The 25,652-nt window shown below is 38.1% G+C and overlaps 1 protein-coding gene across 3 annotated transcripts in view; it reads right to left on the bottom strand.

Annotated features, from left to right (window-relative positions):
- LOC129351219 (disheveled-associated activator of morphogenesis 1-like) overlaps nt 1-24,092 on the bottom strand; it is a 46,746-nt gene extending 22,654 nt beyond the window's left edge. For 2 of the 3 annotated variants that reach the window (XM_055020098.1, XM_055020101.1), the window contains exon 1: nt 23,958-24,092. The gene's annotated coding sequence lies outside the window, so the exon portion shown is untranslated. Of the gene's footprint in view, nt 1-8,346; nt 8,525-23,957 lie in introns of those variants that run through there. The other variant, XM_055020100.1, reaches the window with a different exon arrangement.
- Between the last annotated feature and the right edge of the window lie 1,560 nt (nt 24,093-25,652).

Here is a 25,652-nt window from a genome sequence, read left to right as displayed (position 1 = left end):
CATAACGCTTTACTGTACATCTCAAAGTCTGGAAGCAGCTTCCCAAATCTTACAAAGATTTAATCTATCTAGTAATATAGAAACTCTTGTTTTCATATATTGGTGGCTTTATGCCTGTCATTCTTGAAAAAAAAAAAAAAGAGTTGCACATATTTTCTAATGGTCTCTCAGCCTTCTGCCATGTCTACTGTGTCTGTGCATATAATGTAAGCTAACAGCTCTGCTATAAACTGCAAAATGTCACTAAGTTTTCTTTAAAATGAAGTCATTCCAAAAATCAACTATAATGGCTAAATGCGGATTTGAGGAAAAGAAACTTTCAGTTGCAAATCAAGAAGTTGCATTTAGTTGTGAAACTTGCTAAGTTGCATAAATAAATCATAAATTGATTGTCAATAACTCATTAGGGAGGCAATTTCTTCAGATGATGTTGCAGATGAACAGATAGATAAAATCAGTAAAAACACAGACAGGTTAACACCTAAATGCTGTCACTCCATACTGCTTAGTTTACATGATCAAAATGCCACAAAGGTTGGTCATGGGTGATTACTGGTACCCATGTATACCGGAGTACACAAAAATTTTCACAAAGGATTAAAACTATGGTTGGATTTAATCTCCCTTTTGGTCACGTTTCCAACATAGTCGTCATCATTCCAAATTACTTTTTATTTAGTTTTAGTCTAGCTTTCTGACTAAACATTACATTGCAGTATTATTCACCAAAATTAACCCAGACTTGTTGACCCAGACATCATGGAGTCTTCACAGCAGCAGCATGCAACCACATCATGGTACATTGACTATTTCTAGTAGTTTTTTTGGTGTATAATGATTTCAGTCATTGACCAAATCAAACCAAATATCCTGTCAGTTCTGTACCAGTGTACTTTTAAATGTTACAACCAATATGAACATTTTATGTTCAAGGTTAAATAAACAAAAAAGATTTGCTACACATTGTTTTTGTTTTTTTTTGTCTTAACTGAAATGTATTAAAACTGTATCAAGTCTTGCTTTCTGTAAATAAAGGCAAGGTTCATTAAAAAAACAAATACAGATGATAGTAACAGTAATAATCTGTTAGATTATTTTAGCAGCACTGGAAATAATTGTGGCTTAGGACACAAAGTCCTGCTTTTGCTACATTGTGTGTTATCGGTTAAGTCTAAAGATTAAATGTAATAGGACGTTTTACTTGCAACTTTACACTTGGGTGCAGTTAACCACAGCTCTCTGGAGGCCTATGAACTCAAAAAATAATCCAGGTTTGTAAAGACTTTTCTAATATACACACTATATACTCTGTCTGCAACCAGATGACCACATGTGGACTGAAATTCACAGCAGCTCCCTCTTTCTTACACCCTGACTAGTGTGTATTTATTTTGACACATCCTCGATGTTTCAGAATGGACTACTGGAGGTCTCAACAGCAGCTGCTTGGCTTCACACTCACCATCTATTCTGGCATGAAGGCAAGAAGATATTCAAAGCTCTCTTTGACCATATTAGTCCAAAACACAACCCTTCTTTTCCATTAGCTAAAGCCTGCTGTAAGCTTTGTGTAAAGTTGTCAGCCATATTAAGCCACAGGAACTGGTACAAGGTAGGTTTAAACACACAGAGACCATGTAACTGCAGAGGCTGTGTTTGTGTACTGTCACTGTCTAACCTGGGAGACCCAAGTGCTCAGACATTACCCCCCAGAGGTTGCCTGACAGTTGATCAAGGTTTCCAACAAAAAACATGTTTGTTGAAGCTGGAAGACATTCTTTACAAGCCAGGTGAGCCCTGTGACCCTGAACAACATCCACACAACCAACCTTTGACTGCCACCTGCTCTGGCTGGGTGGGATTACAGCTCATCTTAGCACTTTGGCTCATGAATTTTCAGCCAAGCTTTTTGAAATGACCACTTGCTGTCCAAGCATTACAAGTTGGCAGGATGAATAGCGTATTCCAGAAATGATCCACGTCAATAGGCATGTTTGAAATGTGAAAAGTCTGACAGTTGATGGTGATGCCGCGCAACAGCTGCATTTTCCATAATCAAGAAGAATGCTGTTTATTCCACCATAAATCAACTCTTGGACCGGGCCGCACGAGGAGCATCATGAATGTTAGCCCCTGCTTACAGAACAATTCTTGTGCTCCTTAATTCGTGCACATTTTACAAGACCCCGCCTGCCCATGTTCAGACAACTTCTCTGTTTGTTTGAGGGAGATTTCTGTCTTTGGATGGTTTTATTGTTTTCTTCACCATGTGGTTTGGCGGATGACCTGGCTGAGGTCCAGACTGTAAAAAGGACCCCAGTGTTTGTGAATTGTCAGAGAAGCCGTGCATGGTGTCTGCACAAGAGCCCCCTATTAAAACTCTCAAAGCTGTCAGGTCGGCTGGAGGAAAGGCAGAAGTTGAGAAGAACATTGTACACTAAACACAGAGACGCTCACGTTACCAGACATGTGACGAGAAGAATGAAGAGCAAACAATCAAAGATGGCTTGACACTTTTCATAGAACTGCCTCCCTCCAAATTTTGCCTTCCCCCACCCCATTTCATTCAGACCTTTTTTAGACTGAATGTCTTGTTAATAACTGAAGACAAATGTTGATCTTAAGGGAATGTGCCTTCCTATTATAAACATAACAAGGGCTGGATTTATTTAATGCTACACGTGTCAGTGACATAAAAGGGAAAATAGCATGTACCAAAAATATCTTCATAAAATGCATGCATATAAAACAAATAGACTAATTGTGTCCGTGCCATAAAAAAAACATAAATAGATTGATTTATGTCCAATTTAAAAACCATTTTGGGGCTGATGGTTCTTTGTGCGCATGTGGTCGACTTGACGCAGGAATTCAACCTTGGAAAGAGAACACAGTGGACAGCTGTGTATTGGAAACAGATGTGTGAAATACCTTTTTTTGCACCAGCTGGCATCTCTCAGCAGTTTTTGACTGATTAATTTTAATTTTCTTGAACATACAACAACTTAAATCTGTTCAGATTAGATCTCAAATTTATGTTGGCTGTAAATTGTACAGATAAACAGGTCACTGTAGCTTCAGAGAGAAAAATAGCAGAATGAGGGAAAACCTATAAATGTATTACACAATAGCTTTGCTTTATATATTTTTGATTTTTTTTTGAAAACGTGCAGCACAATATCTGTTATGTTCTGACGTTTTGAAACAATTTACCTCTGTAAAATGTTTTTGAGTGAAACAAAAATCCTTTATATTTATGAAGAGAAGGCGCAGTAACTAAAAAAAATAATAATAATAATCTGTTTGCGACCAGTGAATGCACCATAGTCAGGTGTTGATAAGCAAATTGAAATTAGGGCTCCAACATAGTCTTAATGCAAAAAGCCAAACTTCTCCAGATTCAACTTTCCAGAGTTCACATTCCTTTATGCTTATTTAAAAAAAAAAACACCATAGTTTACTACGAATTTATGGCAAAGGGAGAATTTATTTTAAGGAAGGAAGAAAACAACATTTTGGCAATGAGAAGAAAATATACCAGTAATTTCTTTTTCAATACTTGAAAAAAACTGAAATTAAACTCCAGATTTGATTATTTGAATTGCTTAAGAACTCTGCAAGTCAGTGAAAGTGTAGATAAACAAGAAGCCAAAATTGTTCAGGCTGTGAAAAAGCGAGAAAGAGAGAGAGAAAGACTTTTGACAGATAAAGGCAAGACTAACAGAAAGAACAACATCTTTGTTTTATCCTCTTGTGCTGTTATGGACATGGTAGACTTGATGATGTTCGCAACCCTTTGGAAATATCAGTTAAAGTAAGGACATTCTCAAGGGAATACAAAAGGAGACTTGGCTATTAATAATGCTAGCAACACCAACAGCATTAATTGCTACTATCAGACACTAAAGACAGTTTAAAATGTCAGCTCTACAATTATTTTGTCTTTCTTTTAAAGTCACTCAGCCTTTTTTACTCATGATATAAATAATTAATGACCGCTTATGACGGGAAGGGTGGGATAAAAATATTTTTATCGTTGCTCCAATATTTTCTATTATCAGAAATCAGAATTACATATAAATACTCTTGCTTTCATTTTATTCCCTCTAATGTTTTCAATTTATACTTTCTATACTTTGAGTTCTTGAAACCAAAGTCAGATTCCTAGTTTGTGCACATATTCTTGTCCAATAAATTCTGATTTAAGACCTTAAAATTGGCAAAAATAAGGATCAATAGACCAACGCCCTACACAAACTTTACAAAATTTCTGTTTGCTGAATCTCTCAAGGGATAAGCTTCTCACACCCAATCTCAGATTATAATTTAGAGGGTCTGAATGAAAATTGCATTTTGTTGTCGGAAGGGATAAAGATCGGATCATGCTATAACCCTCTGAAAATATCCTTTCTATAATCACAAAATGTCCATATGCAGCAAAATTAAACCAATATAATTTTACAGTTGAAGCTGTGTTACAAGGCAGGCCAGAATAACCTGAGCTCTGATTATTCTTATACGTTTTATGAATTTATCACCAAAGCAGAAAAACAACAATAGACATTGAATACAGCTGCCCTCAACTCCCAATTGTACATCTCAAACCCTCAAAGTGCTCTGTGCATTTTATACATGAAAAGCAAATTGATGTCCTTACAATAAATACAAAAGCATGGTATTTTTAATGCCACATGTTGCCTATTTGTTCAGCACAGCTGGACCACATGCAATTATATATTCCGCCAATTAGTTAATGGTGCGCAGAGAACACAATGTGTGAACAAAGGCAGACCTGGACACTCTGAACCATAACATAGTTCAGAGGCTGGAATGTTATCAGATTAAAATCAATCACATCTCTGTGAAAGCTGAGTTGGCAGGATTGTCCGATCAACAGTGGTGCAACAGCAGAACAGTTTGCCTCCAAACAGCAAGGTGCTACTGTGCATTTGAATTACACGATTGTTTGTTGAAACGTGCCTGTGGTATAGCCTCTGGAGCATTAATGTCACATGTCTGAGGGAGCTGGCATGGCTCTCAGATTACAGGATTAACATACAGGGATGCAGTATGACTGAAGAAGGAGGATACCAGGACAGGAACAGACAAAGAAAGCATTTCTTCTCATAATGGATACATTTTGACAACATGGTGGAGGGTTAGATAAGTTCTACTTATTCAGGACTTTGAAGTGTTACAAAGTTAGTGTGAGCCCAAACTCACTGTAAGGTTGCACCTTTCAGTTCCACAAAATAAGTTTCAGTACAACTTTGTCAGAGAGAAGAAGAAATGCTGCCAAGATAAGCATGAGACTCAATACAACAGATTAAAATCTAAAACAGAGGAATAGGATTTTTGTACTTTGTCTCCATTAAAAAGACAAGTCTGCAGTTTCAAAAATAGTACATTCTGTTGGCCCTCTTACTGAAGGGTAATCCAATTTTTACTCCATCTTTCCTCATTACAGAAACTTAATGATCTTTACACATCTCCTCAGCACACGGAAACATGATCACAGGTTGGATGAGATCTGCTGCAAACGAGCCTGATTTCAGCAGCCAGAGGTAAAAAGTTATCTCCAAATAGGAAGAGGTGGGAGATAAAGACTGAGAAGCAAGCTAACCAACTCCAGAAGATTCATGTCATAAATGAGTGCTGCAGCAACAAACTTTTACAATCAGAGCTGTTGACATGTTTTACCTTTAGCAGAAAGCAGCATTAGTTCATCAACAAAGGACGGTTCAAAGAATGTGAACATATTTGCTGCCTTGGAAATGCAGAACATCTGAGTCTACTGAACTTTTTATCCATAAGGAGAAGTATTAAAATGGTAGCTTCCCCATTCACATAATAAATAACATCTATATGAAAACATTTCATTTGTTACTTCCGATAAATGAAGCCTAACGGACAAAAATCTGTATTTCATTTTTTTTTAAAAAGGGCAGGTGAGTGTAAAATGTAGGGAGGACAGAGATTAAAATGAAGGTTAAAAGGCGGCTGCTTTTTTCACAGACAAGGTTGTCAAACCAGTTATGCAGAGAGACAATCCAAAGCCCCCCACCCATGTTAGCATTCTTCCAGAGGTCAGACCTTCAAGTGGAGGTTACATTTGGAGCAAAAAAAGAAAATAGTTGAAACAGAGTTCTTCACTTTCTTATCTGGGTGCTACTATTCGGGGATAATAAAGATAATAAAGGAAAAGAACAATTTATAAAGAAAAATACAAGACAACTTAAAACTAGGGCAATGTTCAGCACCAATACAGAGCCACTCGCAATATATTTTCAGTTTTCTGGTAGATAGCACCACATTTTTATTTAAGATGTACTTGTGTTTCAAATAGTCCAGATGCCATGGACTTCAAGATCATTTATGAGCTCTTGGAATAATCAATGGCTCACAGCATCACAGATCTTCTAGTGTATTTTATAGTGGCCAAGATTGTGCTTTTTCCAAATATTCACTTTTGGATTCACTGCAACACTACATTTTACTTACTCGGTAGAGTTTAGTAAGCTCCACATATTTACATTTATGTTGTTTTGACAAATAGCATGAAGACAACTTTTAACGGTTGTTATGCAGATTTGGTGACCTCCCAAATTTGCCAAAAATAAATAGATGTCTATGTATGATAACTGCAGCTTAGGGAAGTAGTGAGTTCAGAAAACTGACTAAGTTTTACAGAATAAATTAAAAATGCTTCTGATATATAATTTCTGACATATTTTATATGAGGAGTGGTAACTGAAATTTAGCTTAAAACAATTATCAAATTAAGGGCTGAACTTTTCTAAATGCTTTAGATATGAAGCTGAAATAACAGTTGGATCAATTTTAAGGCTTTTCCTGCAATTTATGGTGCCAATAAATGTGGTTAGTACAGTGTAATATATCTCCTAGACGACCAGCAATAAGAGAACTTTGTAATATATTATTATCTGGAAAATGTGTGCTTCTGTCATCAATAGAAATGACTGGCTTCATCGTGAAGCAGACGCGAATGAAAGGAAAGAGGAAATCTTGATGAAAGATCAGAACAAACAGTTGATGAGCCTGTGTGTAGATTACAGACTTTGAAAGACTGAGATAAGTAAACCAACAACAGCTAACATCTCAGTCTTTTTCTGCAGAGGGAACAGTAAACACTACTGTGTGCACAGCTGCGCAGTCAAACAATACAGACAGATCTATTCCTCATTAATAAAATATGCAACCCGACAGATCGTCAATAAAAGAGCATGAGGAGCATTGCAATATTTCCTACGATACCCCGAGAGGCAGGATGAGCTTTAAAAAAAAAAAAAAAAAAAACATCCCTGCCTCTTCCTCAGTTGCTACGGTAACCGGAGCAGTGGGGGACCGGTGCAAGCTGGGTGGGTGATTTAATGTAAGCCCCTTTCCAATGCACATTACCCTCCTTTTTAATCTCTTCTGGATGCTTATACAGGAAGAAAATAGGATTGCCCCTCTAATTCAGCAGACAAAAACAAGTAACAGCACCATTAAGGATTACAGGGTAAAAAAATCCTGCTTCATCACTCTGAGGCACAGCACAATCCAACTGAATCACAAAGACTGGCTGTCAGTCCCTTTGTGATGCGTGTGATGTGGAGTACACGCAGCCTCCTGGGAGCAGAACCGGAGCAGAACCGGAGAAGTGTGGGCAGGAGCTGGAAATGAGAGGGGAGGACGAGTGGACCCGTCTCCGCTCAAGGTGACTTTCTCTCTTTCATTGACCTGATTTTTTTTTCCACCCCGCCCGTCCCCACTCATGGAAAAAAAAAAAAAAAAAAAAGTATCCCATCCTCCCTCTCTTTGACACTCACTTGATGCTGATAATGGGAGAGAAAGCTAGTGGGAGGCAGCCGCTGGTACATGAGAGCACATACTTCTACCACCACCTCACCCCATCACCAGAGCAGCCTTGTCATTACGGGGCATTCCCTGCGTGCACGGCGCAACTCTCCCACCGAGAAATGCGCCCAGGGCCCTCACCGGAGTGCCGTGTCATCCTCCCCCCTTCTTTCCGGTTACTCCGGCAACACCGCTCCCAGCACCAGCACCTTTCAATTAGACAGACATGACACAATCACCTACGTATCGGTGAGAGGAATCCAGCTGATGCTCTGGTGGTGGCGGGGGTGGGAGATAAATCAAACCAGCAGCCACAACTCCTCTTAGGCACACTCACAGACTGATAGCCTGTAACTATCTCCTGGTCACATGCAGTCCGCGCACACATTCCAGTCAGCAGATAGCCGGCTTCTGCTCCGGCTCTCCGTTTCCTTGCATTCATTTGATTATAGGGTATGAGAGAAAGATTTATAGGGCTCGTCTTACCCCGTCCTGGAGAGAGTTTGCCTCTGGTGTGCTCTGGGCATTCCCTTTATATCCTGAGCTCACTGCAGCATCCAGCTCTCTGCAGGATTGACATAAATAAAACTTGTACGCAGCACTCAGAAGAGCATTTCCCTTCACAAGGTATGTAATCCAAACAGGTTCAAAATCATCAGTAAAAGCGCTCAAGAAGCTGCCAAAAAATTATATATATAAATAAAAAATTATATATATATAAATATATATATATATATTGAAAAATCAGTCAAAATGAAAATCCTAAATAGTTGGGAGATGGTTTTCTCTGTTAACTAGGGGGCAAATAGGATAAACCTGCCATAAAAGACGGCAACGATTTAAGATCTTGCAAAACAGCCAGCTGGCCAGCGAGAACTTCTTAGATCTTCTCCCTCCCCAGCCTCCTTCTCCACTCCCTTTCTCTGCAGAATGCGTTGGGGGCAAAGGGGACAGGCACAGATGTTACTGGCTTCAAGCCACACCCCTTTTCAACACTCCCAGTTCTAATAGGATGCAGCCGAGCAGTGGCCGCCGCCCAGCTCACTACCTCCCTCCCCCACCTTTAGACGGGGCTTTGGGTAGCTTGTTTAGTGAAGTCTTGTTTGGAAAGCTGCAAGATGAGAACAAGACTAAGGTGTAAAACCTGTGGGTGTAAACTGGAAACGCACAAGCAGCGATGAAAGGCTGAGGAAGAAAAGTAGAGCAAAAATAAAGAAAAGGTGCGGAACACATTTTTGTGCGGAAAATCCACATGATCGCAAAAATGCAGCACATTTCGAGACAGTGAAAATATTCAGAGGCTTTTTTTTTTTTAAATCTAAGCAATTCCTGACACTCCCACATGATTTACAGGACACACATCTTAGCTAATTGCTGAGTAACACAAATTCAGTGTAAACTGCAAAAAAAAAAAAAAAAGTATTTCTACTGTAACATGTTGGTCAGTCCTTCATGTATCTTTTCCAACGTGAGACCCTTAGCTAAATCATCAGCACTAATTATAACTTACTCATCTTTTTTTATGCAGAAGGAGAAAACACAATCAGACATGTCCTCATAAAATAACAGCTGTTGTCTATCTGATTCAGGCCATAAATGCCTCCTGCCAGCTGTTGGCAAAAGTTATGTCATCCATCATTCAGTCATCGATTTTTTAAATTAAAATATGCATCAAGTATTGCTACAGAACATAAATGCTACAACATGACTCAAAACGGGATACTATATCACTAATAAATTACCACCACCCTATTTTTGTCACTTTAATAAAAACACATTTTCGATACAAAAAGAGTTTTTAAAGCTTAGCTTATGGAAACTGCAACATGGAAGCCAGTCACAGAAAGAGACTGGCAATTGTTTGAAACAAAGACATAAAAAAAAACAACTTTTTTTCTGCTCTTTCAAATGCTTCTCCTGCACATTTGTCCATGTTAAGCCACAACAGTGGGAGTTTTGGGTTAGGATCTGTGTCAAATGAGTTACAATTCCAGCCACCACAGGAAAAGCAATGGTTTAAATTAAAAAAATTCAAAGGAAAAACAACATGTTGTTGTGGTAGTTTAAGTAACTAATTTTATGACAGCTACTTTATTGTGATGCTGATAAATCATTGAAGAACCAAACAAGACTGATTACATGTTGAACAGTGAGATGTTTTCAGTTATTGCTACTTTGTTTTAAACAACTTCATACCTCACTGATGTAAGTATTCTGGTAAAGTTATAGGGAGAAAATGGAACGCTGATGCCTATGTGAAATCTACCAGAAAACAGCCATTTACCAAATTTATTCATTTGCAGCCCCATTTATGAATCAATGTCCAAGTTTGGTGCTCCAGATGCAACATCTTTCTTTCACATTTTTTCAGCTTTGGATATGGAATAAAAGTATTGTGAACTATAAGAAAAATACAACTGAAGAGAAAAATGAATAAAAAATTCTGGTATGAGAAGATATGATCTGAGTTACTTATTAATGTTTCTTTCCATGTTTCCAGGTTCCTAAAAGTTCAAAATCTCACAAGAGCTGCATTTCCCCACCTCTTGGAGACGCCTGCTCATGACATTGCCTTCATCTTCAAGACGTCTGAAGCATTTCCAAGTCACGCATTGAAGTTGGCCGGTACAATTTTGCACCCACTGAAAAAACGCGGCAAATTTTCCTGTTTAAGCTGGTAGCTTTGATCCATGCAGCCGAGCCTGTGTGAAACAGTTTATCTCTGCTGCGCTGGTATAACAGACATCATTGGCAAGCCGAGCCGGTGCAGTCATGAATGGATAACAGAGGAAGCTGTACAGTCCTGGACAGCTGCCTCTGAAAAGAATGGCATGCAGCTGGAATAACAGACAGGACCTGTTCCCATGGAGGACTTCTGTTCTGGTGGGACGTTTCTCCTCTGTCAGTAAAGTGGTACCACTCATGTTTTGTTGACCTCATGCTCACCTGGTACACCAGCAGATGGGCACACACCGAGGGTGATGACAATTTCCACGGCTACTAATATTGTCCTGCATTTGTGTGCTGTGTTAATTTGAAGTTAAAACAACAGAAGCATTATCTGAACAATCCTGGATAAAATATCAAACCTCTACACTTCTGAATATCACGGTTTTTAAAAGAGTTGCAGATTGTTCCTGGTCTTTTAAAAGCTGGAGTAATAGCCGTCGAGCTTGATTGACAAAATACACGACAACCTCCAGCTTGAGGCATAATAGGACCGAATCTGAAGGAAGAAATGTTCTTTACTTAAAACTCCTGGTAATGATTAAGGACAAACTAAAATATTTCTAATAAGGCAAGAAGAGAGACAATCAGATTATATTGCTTTTAGAAAAGCACTTTCTCACAATTAATTAGAAAGCAAACAGTAGTAGAAAGTAGACCGTAATTTGAATGTTGCCTGTGTGATTTCTGAAAAACTCAGCTATAATAAAATGTTCCCTAACAATGCTGATGCAGCGATTAATAGTTTGTATCATTATTCCTATACATCTTTAAAGTCAGAATTTCAGATTTTTCCAAACACAAACAACCAAAGGTTTCAATCTCACTTTTTCACCTGATTGATTGTTTTTTTTTAACTACAAAAGTTCAATGAGAATTTACAGCAGATATATAAACAGAAGACAGACTTTAAATATGAAATACACATTAATGGATGGAAAAAAAATTTTTTGTGACCCATTTAATTTTTTTACATTTGTCAATACCTACATAATGCTTAAATCAAATCTGACACTTTTCCAAGAAAATAGGAACCCCATATTTTTTTTAAATTAAAACAAACAAGTAAGACTTGCTGAAATTTAAGCAAAAGAATACAAATTAACATACTTTTTTTTTTTTAAACCTAGCACCTTAAAATATATTTATTGTGATCTAGCTTGTGATTAACATCCCCCCAAAATTCTAAATAAAGTGCTTCAAACTGAAATGAAGGGGGAGGACATTGCGAAGGGTAATAGCACTGCACAGTATCCACACGTTTCTGCATGGGTGGGGCTGTATCTATAAATTCCAACCACGCAGCCCTTCCCTTGAAGGAGACCCCATCATTGACAAATTAAATGCCAGGATTGGCGAGGGTCCCTCTGGTCTTTATCCACCCTTCAGACAGCTTGTAATTACCCTCTGAATCAGGTCCATCCCTGAAGGCCCACACAACTCTCTGCATCCGCTCAAGTGCAGTCAAGCAAATGTAAACAAGAAAAGGTAGTGTGATAGCACTTTATGGGTCAGAAATTCAGAAAGCAGTTTTCTTTCAGGTGGGGTGTGAAAGAAAACAGTCAAGCAGAAAAATATGTTTCTTGGTGGGTGCAGTCAACAAGGCAAGTTATGTTAAGGGAATTCTGTTAAAGGCAGGGAGGAGTGTTTTCAATTTATACATCATGACGAAAGTATCTACAATTACACTGTCACTTATCTCACAAGCTTGTGTTTAACATAGCATTTATGTAGTGTCTTAATGCAAAAAAGATGAGTGTTGTAAAAAGGTGGAAGTGGACCTCAAGTCCAAAAAAGACCTAAGATAAGAGTAGTTACAATACTGCTAATGGGATGTGACTTTTTAGTAAATAGGAAGTAAGAATTTGAATAACTGAAGATCCATTTCATCCAATATGGGTACTGAATCAAGCCAAAGCTTCGGATGCTAGGATTCTGATAGCTGTTATTGAGCTGGTTGATTTTACTGTAAAGGTTTGAGCTTACAGTCAAACCTATTGCAGTAAAGTACATTTACAATAAACATACAGAAAATAAATACATTTGTGCATTATGATTAGTAGATGCATTGAGCAGAATTGTGAAAAATCTGTTTATTAGTCTACAAGCAAAACAATATTAGTGGCAAGAAACTAACCCTGAACACACCTTTACCACTGTGAGGTATGGTGGTAGCAGTATTATGCTGCGGGGATGTTTCTTCCTCAGCAGGGACAGAAATTCTGGTCAGAGTTAATGGGAATTTTGATTGAAGTACATAAAGGACAATCCTGGAAGAAAACCTTTTCATAGAGGCAAAATACTTGAGACTTGGATGGAGGTTGACTAACATTGAACATAGAGAGCCAGAGCTACAATGGAAGTGGTTTTAATCAAAGCATGTTTTGTGGAAGGAGAAATCTAGGCCTAAATACAATTTTTAAAAAATCTGTGGATGTAATGATCACTTGGAGACATATCACGAGACTGCGGTGGTTCCATAAGTCATTAATTCAGGAGAGATGAAACAAATGCACACCACACTTTTCAAATATGTTACTTTGTTCTGGTTGACAATGTAAAGTCCCAAAAAAGAAAAACTTTGTTAATATGAGCGTATGCAACACTAAAACAAAAAACAACACTTAATGCTGAAGTAAAAGTAATCATTTCTGGATCAGAAAACATCTGTATCAGCAAAGAAATCTCAAAAACAGATTCAGACCTTCTCCATCTATTACCAACATAAGAACATTTAACAATGCAACTATAAATATATCTACTTTTCAAACAAGTCTGGTATATTCTGGACTAAAGGGCATGGTAAAACAAATTGAAGGCTGTGGTGGAAAAATATGACAACATTAAGCAGCTGCAGAGAAACTGCTTATGGCAGATTGACAGAGTTTGGGGGTTAAAAGGCAGAGAGATTAACTTGCTGATCTGTCCAGATGTAGGCCAGCAATGAGAAACTGGTGGTTAGGGTTTTCACAAATAGAGAAGCATAAAGTAAGTACTAGAGAGAAGCTAGGATACATACACACAAACAAAATCAAACAGAGTAGTGTTAATCCAATATAATCCAATCAGTGCTCAGTCTGCTCTGAGGGTGAAGATGGCTTCAAAGTACTGTTCAGCTATTAGCTACTGACACACAAAGGTGATTAGAGTTCATACACCAGACAAGTGAACAGGGTCTGAGGCCTCATCTGGCCTCATCTTACTTGGCTAACACAGATGTGAAACTGGCTCTTGGCCAGCTGGATTTATGACAGAAGCAAAGTCCTGTGTGAAGCAAAGCTGTGATAAAGAGTATCGCAAGGTGTCTGGAATACAAGCTGCTTATCTGTGGTCATAATCTCAGCGGAACGAAGAAACAATATGGAAATAGAAGATGACAGACTTTGCTAACACTGAGCATTGCAAAGGAAAACTTGAACCAAAACATGCACAGCAGAAAAAAAAAAGGATGTTTGCGGGAGTTTAACAAGGACACCTGGTGTTTAACAGGATTGACCTGGCAGCTTCTGCCCTGCAGCGTCTCGGCAATCAGTTGCAAAACGCAAACATTAGAAACAAACAAGTCTGTGCTCAAAGCAGCTGTATGCTGCAATATATGTATTACATTCTAAATGCTCAAGGTACAGTTTGATAGAACATCATCCTTTTCGAATGGCTATTTGTAGGGTTGCATAAGATTGAGAAAGACCTCAAAACTTTTTAAAGTGGATAGTATTACTGTAAAAGTATACTTTTCTTCTCTTTTTTATTTTCAAAGCAAATAAATATTAATATCAGAAGTATCTGGAGAAAATACAAAATGTGGATTTCATTAATTTAGAGAAAAAGCAATGCAAATCAACCATCCCTGTTAAGAGAAAAATAAATGTGCCACTTGTTATATCATAAATCAACTTAACTAGATCATCATCTTCAATTTCATTGGTAACGCCCTAGCCTTGTTGCTGCCAGGTCTATAGAATCATTTCACTGAAACAAAACCTTTTTGACAACATGAAGTTGGGTAAAAGACTATAGCAACAGATCATGCCCCAGGATGAAAAAATAATCCAGAACAGATGAGAGACCAAGTCATTGATGTCTATTAGTCTGGAAAGGGTTAAAAAGCCATATCTAAGGCTCCAGTAAACCACAGTGAGAGGCATTATAAACATATGGAGAAAACATAAGGAGTGGCCGGCCAACCAAAGTTACTCAGTCAGGAGGTCAAAGAAGAACCCGGAACAAGATCTAAAGCACTGCAGCGCTCATTTACTTCTGTTTCAAATTATGGCCGTGTTCCAAAACCAAAGCCACTGCCAAGAAAAGCAAACAACAGGTCTATCTCACATTAGCCAGAAAACATCTTGATGAGCACCAAACCTTTTGGGAAAGTATTTTGTGGAATGGCGAGACAAAGGTCGAACTTTTGTAACCCGTGCATCTCTTTAGACATTTCACTGACAGGCAAACATGATGGTGATAGTATCATGGTTTGGAGCCATTACGCTCCAAACTCTTCTAGGCTCTGAAGCTTTGCTGCTTGATGGCGAAAGTCACGGAGCTCAGGTGGTCAATGATCCAAAGCAAACCAGAATGTCCTTCTCTGACTTGTTAAGAAAAACCAAGACGAAAGTTTTAGACAGGGCCTTTTCCTACTAAAGTCTGGTCTAAGTTAAAGTTAATGTGTCATGAGATTAAACAGGCATTTTATGCCCAAAGAAACTCTCCAATGTGGCTAAAATTAAGCAATTTTGCAATGACTGGGCCAGTATTCCTTCACATCAATGGAAGAAACCCCAACAACACCAAGTACTCACTTAGATCACCTTCATATGGTAATAAAGTTCATTAGGTGATGCAAAATATTTATTAATATGCACAAGTACAAAGAAAAGAAACAAATTAGCAGGGAAATACTTTTTAACAACATGCCTCATAAGGAACATTATGCTCCAGACGTAGACACTGTCGTCAGACTACATTGGTGCTATAATAGTTAAGCCAAAGGAATGCTAATCACACAGATATGATGAAGTGTGGGAACCGGTTTCTTTTACCAGCAGCTTAAAGCCCAGTTCAAGGAACCCAAAGAATCTGGAGGATGAACTCACAGATAAGGAGAAAACATTTTGTACCTGAAAATGTTCAGTTTCAGGAAGAGTGAAGAGAGCAGCTGAAGTCTGAAAGTAAAGCAATGAGTTTGGACTCAAACAGGCAACAATCTGCCTAACAAAGACCTCTTTTTTCAAAACAATTGCCAATTCTTCTAATTCATTTAAAATGAGCATGACTACCATCAGTGGTTGTTAAAGGAAATTAAATTAACTGGCAAATTTACTGACAAGTCCATGTAAGTGATAAACAACCAAAAAGAGTAGTGATCGAAAACATCCAATTATACAAATCTGATGCTAAAAACAATAAAGACGTGACTGATCTCTATTGAAAAAAGATCTTGAATTTATGTAAATCAATAATGCATTTGAGATGATCAAGTTATGACTGAAAGCAGGCAGAAGGACATAGGCTATTTTTTATGCATTGCTCTTATAAATGAACTACAAGTTACAACATGAGTCCAACTTTCTGTAGGGTGCGGCAACAATTTTAAGCATGCCATGGTCTGGCACAGGCTGTTTTTTTGAATACGATATCCATCTGCTTATCAGAGCCAGATACACACAGTTAGCTTTGTGTACAGAGAAGGCACGTGTTGGCATCAGACCTAATCCAGTCAAAGGAAACAATAAAAAAATAAAAAAAGAATTGATGCATGGCAAACCCACATGATGTTTTGATTATAAATCCACCCTGGAGGCTTACAATTAGACAACTCAGATGTGTGTGGTAATCACAAGAGCTCATATTTAAATAAGATCCTGATTTCATGTCCAGATCAGATGAAACGTGCATCCCAAGAAGTTCTAGGACTCCGACTGATGTTGTACCTCCCGAGACACATTGTGATTGTAAAGTTTACCGTGAAACGTGTTATTTTGTTGAAAAATCTGCTATCTGTTAAACATTTCATGCAAATAGTCAAGGTGTGTTGTTTCGTGTGGTATAATTGACCCTTTGAAATGTCGAACATGCGTCAGCTTTCAGTAATTGAGCTGCGATTACTAGAACTTCAAGTAGCAGTCTGAACAGATTGAATGTGCTGTCAAGCAAAATGCTGGCAGGCAACCAGCTGGAAGCTTTCCTTCAAAAACAATAAATGTTTGGAAGAAAAAAAAAAAAAAAAAGACAGCAGCTCACAGACCCACAGGGAAAAGTCCAAGTTTCCAATATTTCTACTGCAGAACTTACCAGCTATTATATGACCTAGTAGACAAAGGGGCACAGGAGGCGAGCATGGAGTGAAACATGAATCCCTCCAGACCTATTAAACCTCCTCCCTTCCTCTAAAAGCAAACTCTTGGTTAAGGGACTCCCCCTCACACGTGCACACACAGGACCCTCATGCGCCCTTTGTTAGAACAGCCTCCATTGCTGCACTCTTTCCACATCTTGTAGCTGAGCCTCCAACGGAATTCATTTTGATCCTCGTTGTCATGATAAGCTAAGGTTTACCTCAATTCGTCCTGACTGCCAAGAGAGAAGTCACTTTCCTACCTAAACCGTTAAAAACCTTTCACAAAACAAGCAATCAGTTAATTAAACAAATAAAACTGTACATGCAGAAAACAATTAATTGTTCAAAATACTTAAGGCTGAACCACAAAAGTATAAATGGATCCTCTGTTACATGACAGACTAACAGCTTGGGACAATTAGTCCAAATAAAAGGCCTCAGAAGAGAAGAGACCAGCACCCAAAATAGAGTCGTCACTCCATACTGCGGTAAACCATGAGCCACTGATGAGATCTAATGTGGTAGGATGAGATCGGTCATAAAATCTGTGTGACTTCCTGGTTTTGTCACAACAAAATGAGTCATTGAGTCATTTCTCAGCTTGTCTACATAGTCACTTTGTGTTTTATTACATATATATTACAGGTAAGGTTGGTTTTAACTAAAAAGGAAACTATTGTATCTAGGAAAATATTAATTTAAACATTTCAATGTTTGCATTTTTTTGTTAAAGAGCATTGTAAATCTAAGCATAATTGATGTTCTTCCTGTAAGCTGTAGCAAAAAGCTCTGTTAGATGAGACAGAGAGCTTCAACTTTCCAGTGTTGTCGCAGATTATCAACAGGACCTCCATCTGGACTTTAACTGCAATCCCATGGCATGATGCTGCCATCAAGTCTGACATCATTTCACCAGAGCCCCTTCTTTCACGTTTGCCGTGTCTCCTACATCGCTTGTGGGAAATTGAAAACAGGTCAGCTTAATTACTTTTTTTTTTTTTTTCCATGATCCCACTGGAAAAAGAGAAAAGGGGGCTCAATACTAATGCAGGCCACATTTTGTTGATTTCAAAAGTAGTCACAAATAAGGACCATTGGGAGTCAGTCTACCAGATGCTTCTGCGACCTTTACAACCTAGAGCAATTTCTGCCACCAGCTCTAAAGACTGGTTTAGAGCCACAAATATTATAAGACCTTTTGAAAAATTACAACTCGGATCTCATTTATTAGATATTTATCTGATTTTTGATAAATTTCTAATAAAGGAGATCTATTCTGATTTTTAAAGAACAATCATTTTATTCCTATGTTTAGCTTTAAAAAATAAACTTTTCTAAAAGATGACGGATGTTGATATTTGCACATAATTTCCAGCCTAATAACAATAGTCAGATCTAAATAAATATGACTGGAACTTTTAGTGTCATCTGTGGAAGCTAAAGGCAATTATTCCAGGAAAAGAAACTGAAAAACATCTTAGTTCAAAATCTATTTGTAAAGTTTAGTTGTTTCTTTATCCGTCAAAGTTTTAAAGAGCCATTGCGGAAGATCCAAAGAGCCACTTGTGGCTCTGCAGCCACAGGTTGCAGACCCCTGGTCAATCACATAAAATCCCAAATTAAAAAAGTTGAAGAGTTGTGAAAATTTTTGAAAGGCTCCATCTCTCTGCATGCATTGCAAGTAGCACAACTGGTACTGCCAGTACTCTCGTGGGTATGGCTACAACAAGTTCAGATTGCCCAAAATAAAATCAGATAGGTCACCCAGTTCTAGATATAAAACCAGAAGGCAAGGCAGTAGATCGAGGATCTTCACGTTGGAGAGGGAGCTAAACTGTGGGACTGCAGAAACAGGACCTGGGACGAAGTCTAAAACCCTGACATACTTAATAACTGCAGGTGTTATAGAGCATGGAGGATGATGCAAATGTTGGCATCAACACCGACAATGACATCAGGTTTGTATTCATCCGACACTCAATGACAGCATATCAAGTCTGACACAGCATAACATCTGCTATGAATGTGTTTCTTCTGTTATTAAGAATGTGGCTCACAAGCAGTAAGATGCATTTTCAAAATTAAAACTGGGTAGAGGACTTCCCATGAAGAATCCATTACTGTGACCTATGAAGTCACTCAGGCTAAAGCACATTAATGAAACATCTGCCAGCACTGAGTGGCTTTGCTAGGCACTGTGTGTGTTGCCTTTTCACCTCTCAACAATAAGGAGGGTCAAGAGTCAACAGTCTCAAAGACATGTGCTCGTTCTCTGTGGGCTTCGAAACTAATCCGCAGATGGACATGTTGATTATAGTTTATCTTGAAAATGGTTGTGTAAAATTATTACTTACTTTTAAAAAGAAACTGTTCTAGCAAGCAGAGATTATATAAATGCACAACACTTTGTGATTATCTAAATAAATGTCATTTTTGAATTTTTTTCTTAGAGAGTAATTTCAAGGAAAACCTTTAACTCTCCAGGGAAAAAATGAAGGAATTCCTGGAGTAAAATTGTTTGTTTTGAGTAGTAAGCCACCCGTATAGGGACATGCCTCGTCTTGTGATCTGTTTATTTTGTAAAACAGGAATAGGAACTAATTATATTTCCTTTCTTCCTAAACTTCATAACTATCTTTTTACTTAAAAGAAAAAAAAAGAGAAATACATATGCAACTCTTTTGTCTTGTTAGTGGCAATGTGTTTTGTTTTATTGTAACATTTATTGTAAATGTTACAATAAATAGTCACATTTTTTGTATTTTTGTCATCAAATAGAAATGGAATTCCTTTATTGTCATTGTAAAAAAAGGTACAACAAATTTTTTTAAATAGCAGCTCTTGAAACTCATTTAATGGCTTTAGACATGTCCAAATCACCTCAAAGCAAAAATGTTGCTAGTGCATTCTGTGTTTCCCCAAGTTATCCCCACATAGCCTCAGCAATCCTCCAAATATGAGGCTGGGTCCTGGGTGTGGCCAAAAATGGCTGTCTAGAAAACAGCTGCCCCAATAACAAGAATAAGGGCAAAGGCAGGGTAGGTTGGGAGGGGGGTAGGGTGTGGTATGGCAGGGGGTACTATGGTGACAGAGTAGGCCGAAACGAAGATGGGATGCTAAATGACGCCATTGTCTGGCCCTAGTGAAGCACACCGCTCAAAGAATGGCACATTCAAACAGTCATAGAGGCCTATTGTTGTGATGGGTCCGCGGAGTAATGCAGGTTCGCACCGATGCCACACGATCCACCACAAATCATGCTGAGTGTGCTCGGTGGGGATATGAAACAGAGACTCCATCTGGAACTCCTCCACTTCTGCCAAACAAATCCAGGTGTTTCAATGCGTCATCATTCATAAAAAAAAAAAAAAAACTGGATTAATTGTGTAGGAGGTCGCTCTGGTTGTGGTAAAACAGCTGCTGATAGTGATAGAAAATAAACACACACACACACACGCATACATGCAGTGGTAGTTAATATTTAACCCCAGAAAAGTTACTGAGGTATATTTACCTACCGAATTTGTAGCCTTAACTACTGAAAGCCAGCAGGTTTTCATTCAGGTGACATCTACTAAATGCTTAGACACAAAGATCAGACACTGACACACACATTGGATTGCAACAAGTTAAACAGGATTCTCCAGTGCATGATTTATAACAGAGTTCTAGTCTATTGTCTTTTCAAACACAGCTTAAGTGTAACATTCACATTTGAGCTATAAGAACTTTGCCTTTTCAATTATGTATTTAAGTAAAGAAAAGACATGAAGAAGAGTGATTAAGAATGATGTTATACACAGAACACCAAACTCGGATCTTAAAGCATCACACAATGGTTCCCCCAAGAAGAAAGCAGAGACTGAAAGTATCCAGACTCAAGTCCCCATTCATTGCATATAGATTTAAATGGTAATTTGTCCAGTGATACAGAGGGTGTCAAGATAAATGCTATCAAAAAGCTTGGAGACACAGCAAATGAGCACCCTTTTCGGTGTTCGAAACGCACACAGCCCAGGCAATGTTCCTGATCATTACCTCACTAATGAATAACTACTTATTTAAATACCACAGAAGTGACTGAAGCAGCAAAAAAATCTCACCCAGCTACGCATAATCCATCCATGTTTTACACATTAACATTTACTAACATACGCATCAAAATGATAGTTTGAGGACACTGCTCAAACTACACAAGTCTGTCAACAGTTAGTTTTTTTAATACTTTATGTGATGTTTGGAAGGTAGTGCTGCACAATGTCTGAAAATTATTAAATTACAATGCTTATGCTGACAGTTGGGATGACAAACACATTTTCTCAGTTATTTCTCAACATCATCTTTTCCATTCCCATTTGTTTTTTCACAAATTAGCCACTATAAATGTATATCAGCTATCAGGGACAGTTAGAGTCCTTGCAACTTCTATGGGAAATATGGGACCCTACCAAATGCACCCAAGTAATCTGTTTTGATTGCTAAATATTGCAGACATTGATAATGCCATGACAAATCAGATATAATTATACAACTGTTAGAAGTCAAACTACTGAAATACAATCTCTGATTGATTTGGCTCATACACTGAGCAATATAAGCCACGGTTGCAGGTTACTTACTTGTGCAAACATACAGAAGGAACAGTCAAAGAGAACGGCTATTGATTTAGCTTAATAAACTGAAACGTCAGCAGGTGTTTTATGCAGACAGATGGCTGATGAAAAGTTCAGAGAATGTCTATGTATGCCAAGGAAACTTTACTTCACAAACAACACCTGCAGTCGGTTTAATGGTGTTCTGACTCCGCTTAAGCCATCAGTTGCTGTGGACAATATGTGTCGATGGCAAACCAAATCTGGAAACAACGCAGACCAATGGAGGTCTGTGGGACTCTGCAGTGTTAAACAGCTACTCCTTTCCTCTGTCTTTATGGCAGGTATTTAGTTGTTCTATGGCGAACTGTCCAGCTACACTGAAACACAGTGACCCCAGTGAAACTTAACATCGACCATTAAATGAGCCCCCCATGTGCTGGTGGTACATGTGCTGACAGGCACACAATGGACTGCCACTGTTAATGGAGTGCCACCTTTGGTCTCTGGCTCACATACTCAATTAAAGGTTTTTTTTTTACCATGGGACGGCTTAATCCATCATCTTGCATCAATTATTTATCAACTTCAAGCTTCATCACAAACTGCAGCAACAAAGTCTATGTAAGTTTGGAAAACAAGAGGAATACAAAATTAACAAGAACACAATGCAAAAAAACCCGAGGGCAGCTGCTATAGTTGAACGCTGTGCTTCTATAGAGGAAGTGATGCCATGATGTGTCATCTGATGTGCTCGAGATTGCACAGAGCTGATTGATATTAGCTAACAGCAAGCAACAAAGTCAACAAACTAAACAAGAAAACTAAGTTGTCACAGCAGCACATGCAATGTTTTTTTGTTTTGTTTGCTTTTATGAGACGAGCCCAAAGACACATTAAGTGTTTAATGGAAGGAAACGCACCCATTTGCAACCCTCAGCCACAATGTACAACCACATACGGGATGATGAACAGAAAATGGCAGAAGTGCATTATAATAAAAACTGCTTCTGATTTAAAATATGCAAATGCACCATTTTGTTATGTAACTGCTTAGGTGCCAACAAAATAGCTCAAGGCCTAGGAAAAGCGCAGTCTCAACATGAACTAATCATCTGAAAGGTATTCAGAAAAACAAGGTTCTCGGTTTAAATGTCCAGGCCTGTCAGTGCTGATCTTCACCTGCTCACCTCCCTCTCTGAGCATTAAAGCTGTGGACAAAATAACGTCAGACTTCTCCAGTGTTTACAGTCAAAACATGTCTGCAGATGATACCACAGCGGTAAAGCCTTCTTACAAGCACACACAGGCCCTTCAACCATGTAGAGCTTTTTAATGCTCTGGAATGTAAATCTTTCCTGAATAATGTCCAACTCAGTATAAGACTACAGATAATCTCAGCTGTGGACTCTGAGCAACCTGTGACTGTTTAACTCCACGAAACGATTTATTTCACAAGACAGAGGTGGTTACATTATCAAGGCAGTAAAGCATTAAATGTTTGACAGTCTGGTTAATTTATGAAAGGTTCAAGCTTCAGGACATTAATAAGAAAACAATTAATACTGTGATGACGCATCACAGTATTAATTAGCATCATAATTTCATTTATATGGCTAAAAATAAACAGATAAATGCAGACAATGAGTTAATCACATTAACAGTATATTTAAGGAAAAGGTTTTTATTTCATTCAAAATAAAATTTGAATTATATAAATTCCTTTCTAAACCATAGTTTGAAAGGAATGATTAATTATGACATCTCAAAAAAAAAAAAATCCAACCATGAAACATCTCATAATGCGACTGAAAAGTTAGGTGAAGAGGTAAAGTAAAAAAATATTACAAATAGGTAAATAAATAAATTACATTTAACTCTTAGACAAAAATCATAAAACAATAACAGAGTTTGCATGAATCATCCCATATTCATGTATGGAACAAGTAGGGACACTTTGGTAAAATAATAGTGCAGTTTATATTTCAAATGAAAATTCATGAGCAACTGTGACCATTCAGATAAATTTCAAGTAACAATATCAAAGTCCAAGCAGAGTGCAGGTAATATTTAACTGCATTTAAAAGTAGTTTTCAGAGTGAAAAAGCTATGAAGCCATTAGAGGCTCCTACTACCTTCCTCTCTTGTTCAGACAGGTACGTCAGAAGACAAAAAGTGGGCTAAACGCAAACAAAATATATGCAAATACGGACGTGACTCCTGCCTGCCCCTGCTTATTCCTGTCTGGTAAATATTTTCGCTCCTATTGATGACAAAGTGAACTCGGCCCAGCATTACCCCGCGGTTCACCGGCTGGCGTCACCGGGCGGCGGTGAGGAGGTCACCAACAACACGGCGAACCAAACAAAACGGCCCGGTTCCGGCTTTCCTGCACGCCTTGCGGTGATTACTCTGTTGTGGAAACAACACACCGTACTTACCTCGTCTGGTTGGACATTCCTCTAATTTTCTGTGTCCGTGAGTTCATCAGGTACACTGAAAAAATAAAAAAATAAAAAACACACAAGAGGACCGAAAGCGCTTTACTCGGACGGCTGGAAATGACTCCTCTTCACTGGTTGGTCCGATCGACGCGTAACCTCATCGGTTTACTCGACCAGGTATTGCGCACGCGTCGTTCAATGTTTACCCCGGTGCCTCATGGGTGTTGTAGTGCTTGGCTTCAGTCACAAGTATAAACTTCATTCATCAAGTTTGTGCACACAGACAAGGAATTGGTGTAAATTAAGGCTCTCTCTCTCTCTCTCTCTCTCTCTCTCTCTTCTCTCTCTCTCTCTCTCTCTCTCTCTCTCTCTCTCTCTCTATCTATCTATCTATCTATCTATCTATCTATCTATCTATCTATCTATCTATCTATCTATCTATCTATCTATCTATCTATCTATCTATCTATCTATCTATCTATCTATCTATCTATCTATCTATCTATCTATCTATCTATCTATCTATCTATCTCCCTTTTTCTCTCTCTATCCATATACAATAATTAATGTTTTCTCAATGTAACAGCATATTCAATTGCCAATAAAGTAATGATTGGAACATTCTTCTCGCAAATCTTAAATCTCTAAAATTTCAATACTTTATTTAGTTTGGTGACAAAAATAAACTTGACATTTTCTAGCAATTACTGAAAGCAATTAAGACAGTTTGTTTTTGTCAGATGAAATTAAGGTTCAGCTGTACTAGGTGGATTTGGCCTGAAAAATGTAGAAAAGTATCCCATTCTCACTATTAAGTACTAGTGGAGTGAAACTTTGGGTTGTTGTCCCTCATGGGCCTTTTTTTTTAATTAAAAACTTATGAATAAACTGAAAACAACTTCCTAGTAGGGCCTTTGAAGCAGAATGATCCATACCATATTGCCAAATTAACACAGTAATGAGTGATCAGTCACTAAACCACTCCACTGGCATGGCAATCTTACTTCTCAGACCTAATTCAAAAAAACTGGAGATGGCAATAGACCCCTCTTCTGTATGTTCAAATGCTTAAAATATCAAATGTTTCCATACGTTTCTGTAAAGTGATTGAGTAATAAACAGCAGTTTATATGCACATAACCGAACTGCTTTTCAACAGAAGCTGTAACTTTGAAGACTGGAGTGGCTACGAACAGGTGATTTGCTGCTCTCTGGTGGCAAAAACAAACCGCATGGTTTTAACCTGAGCCGTAAAAACAACCTCAAACTTACTTTATCAAAAACTCTTCTATTTATACCGACAAAACCACCTGTTTGTCCAGTGCCAGAGATTTTTTCTACCAAGCTTTAAGAACTGGTGAAATAATGGCGGTTATACATAAAAACAATCTAAGCCAATAAAAATGTTTGTGAAGCAAGGCCACTTAACATTTCAATATTTGCTTGAGGAAAACACATCTCAAATAAGAAATACATTCAGAAATTATGAACCCAAACCCTTCCTTCAGGTCAGATCTTAAACATCCCTGAGTTTTCTACATATAACTATGTTGTGCATGACTTGTTGGTAATAACTGAAAACTTCTGAAATATCTCTATGCAGTCTGACAACTTAAAACATAAAGATCAGCAATAAGGAACTTCACTTCAGGCAGCTTTAAACTTTTTAAATGAAAAAAAGCACCACAAATA

This window comes from Poeciliopsis prolifica, unplaced genomic scaffold (assembly GCF_027474105.1).
Source record: "Poeciliopsis prolifica strain line A6 unplaced genomic scaffold, Auburn_PproV2 SCAFFOLD065, whole genome shotgun sequence".
In the NCBI taxonomy this organism is placed as follows: Eukaryota; Metazoa; Chordata; class Actinopteri; order Cyprinodontiformes; family Poeciliidae; genus Poeciliopsis; species Poeciliopsis prolifica.
This window is presented reverse-complemented; position numbering and strand designations above follow the sequence as displayed.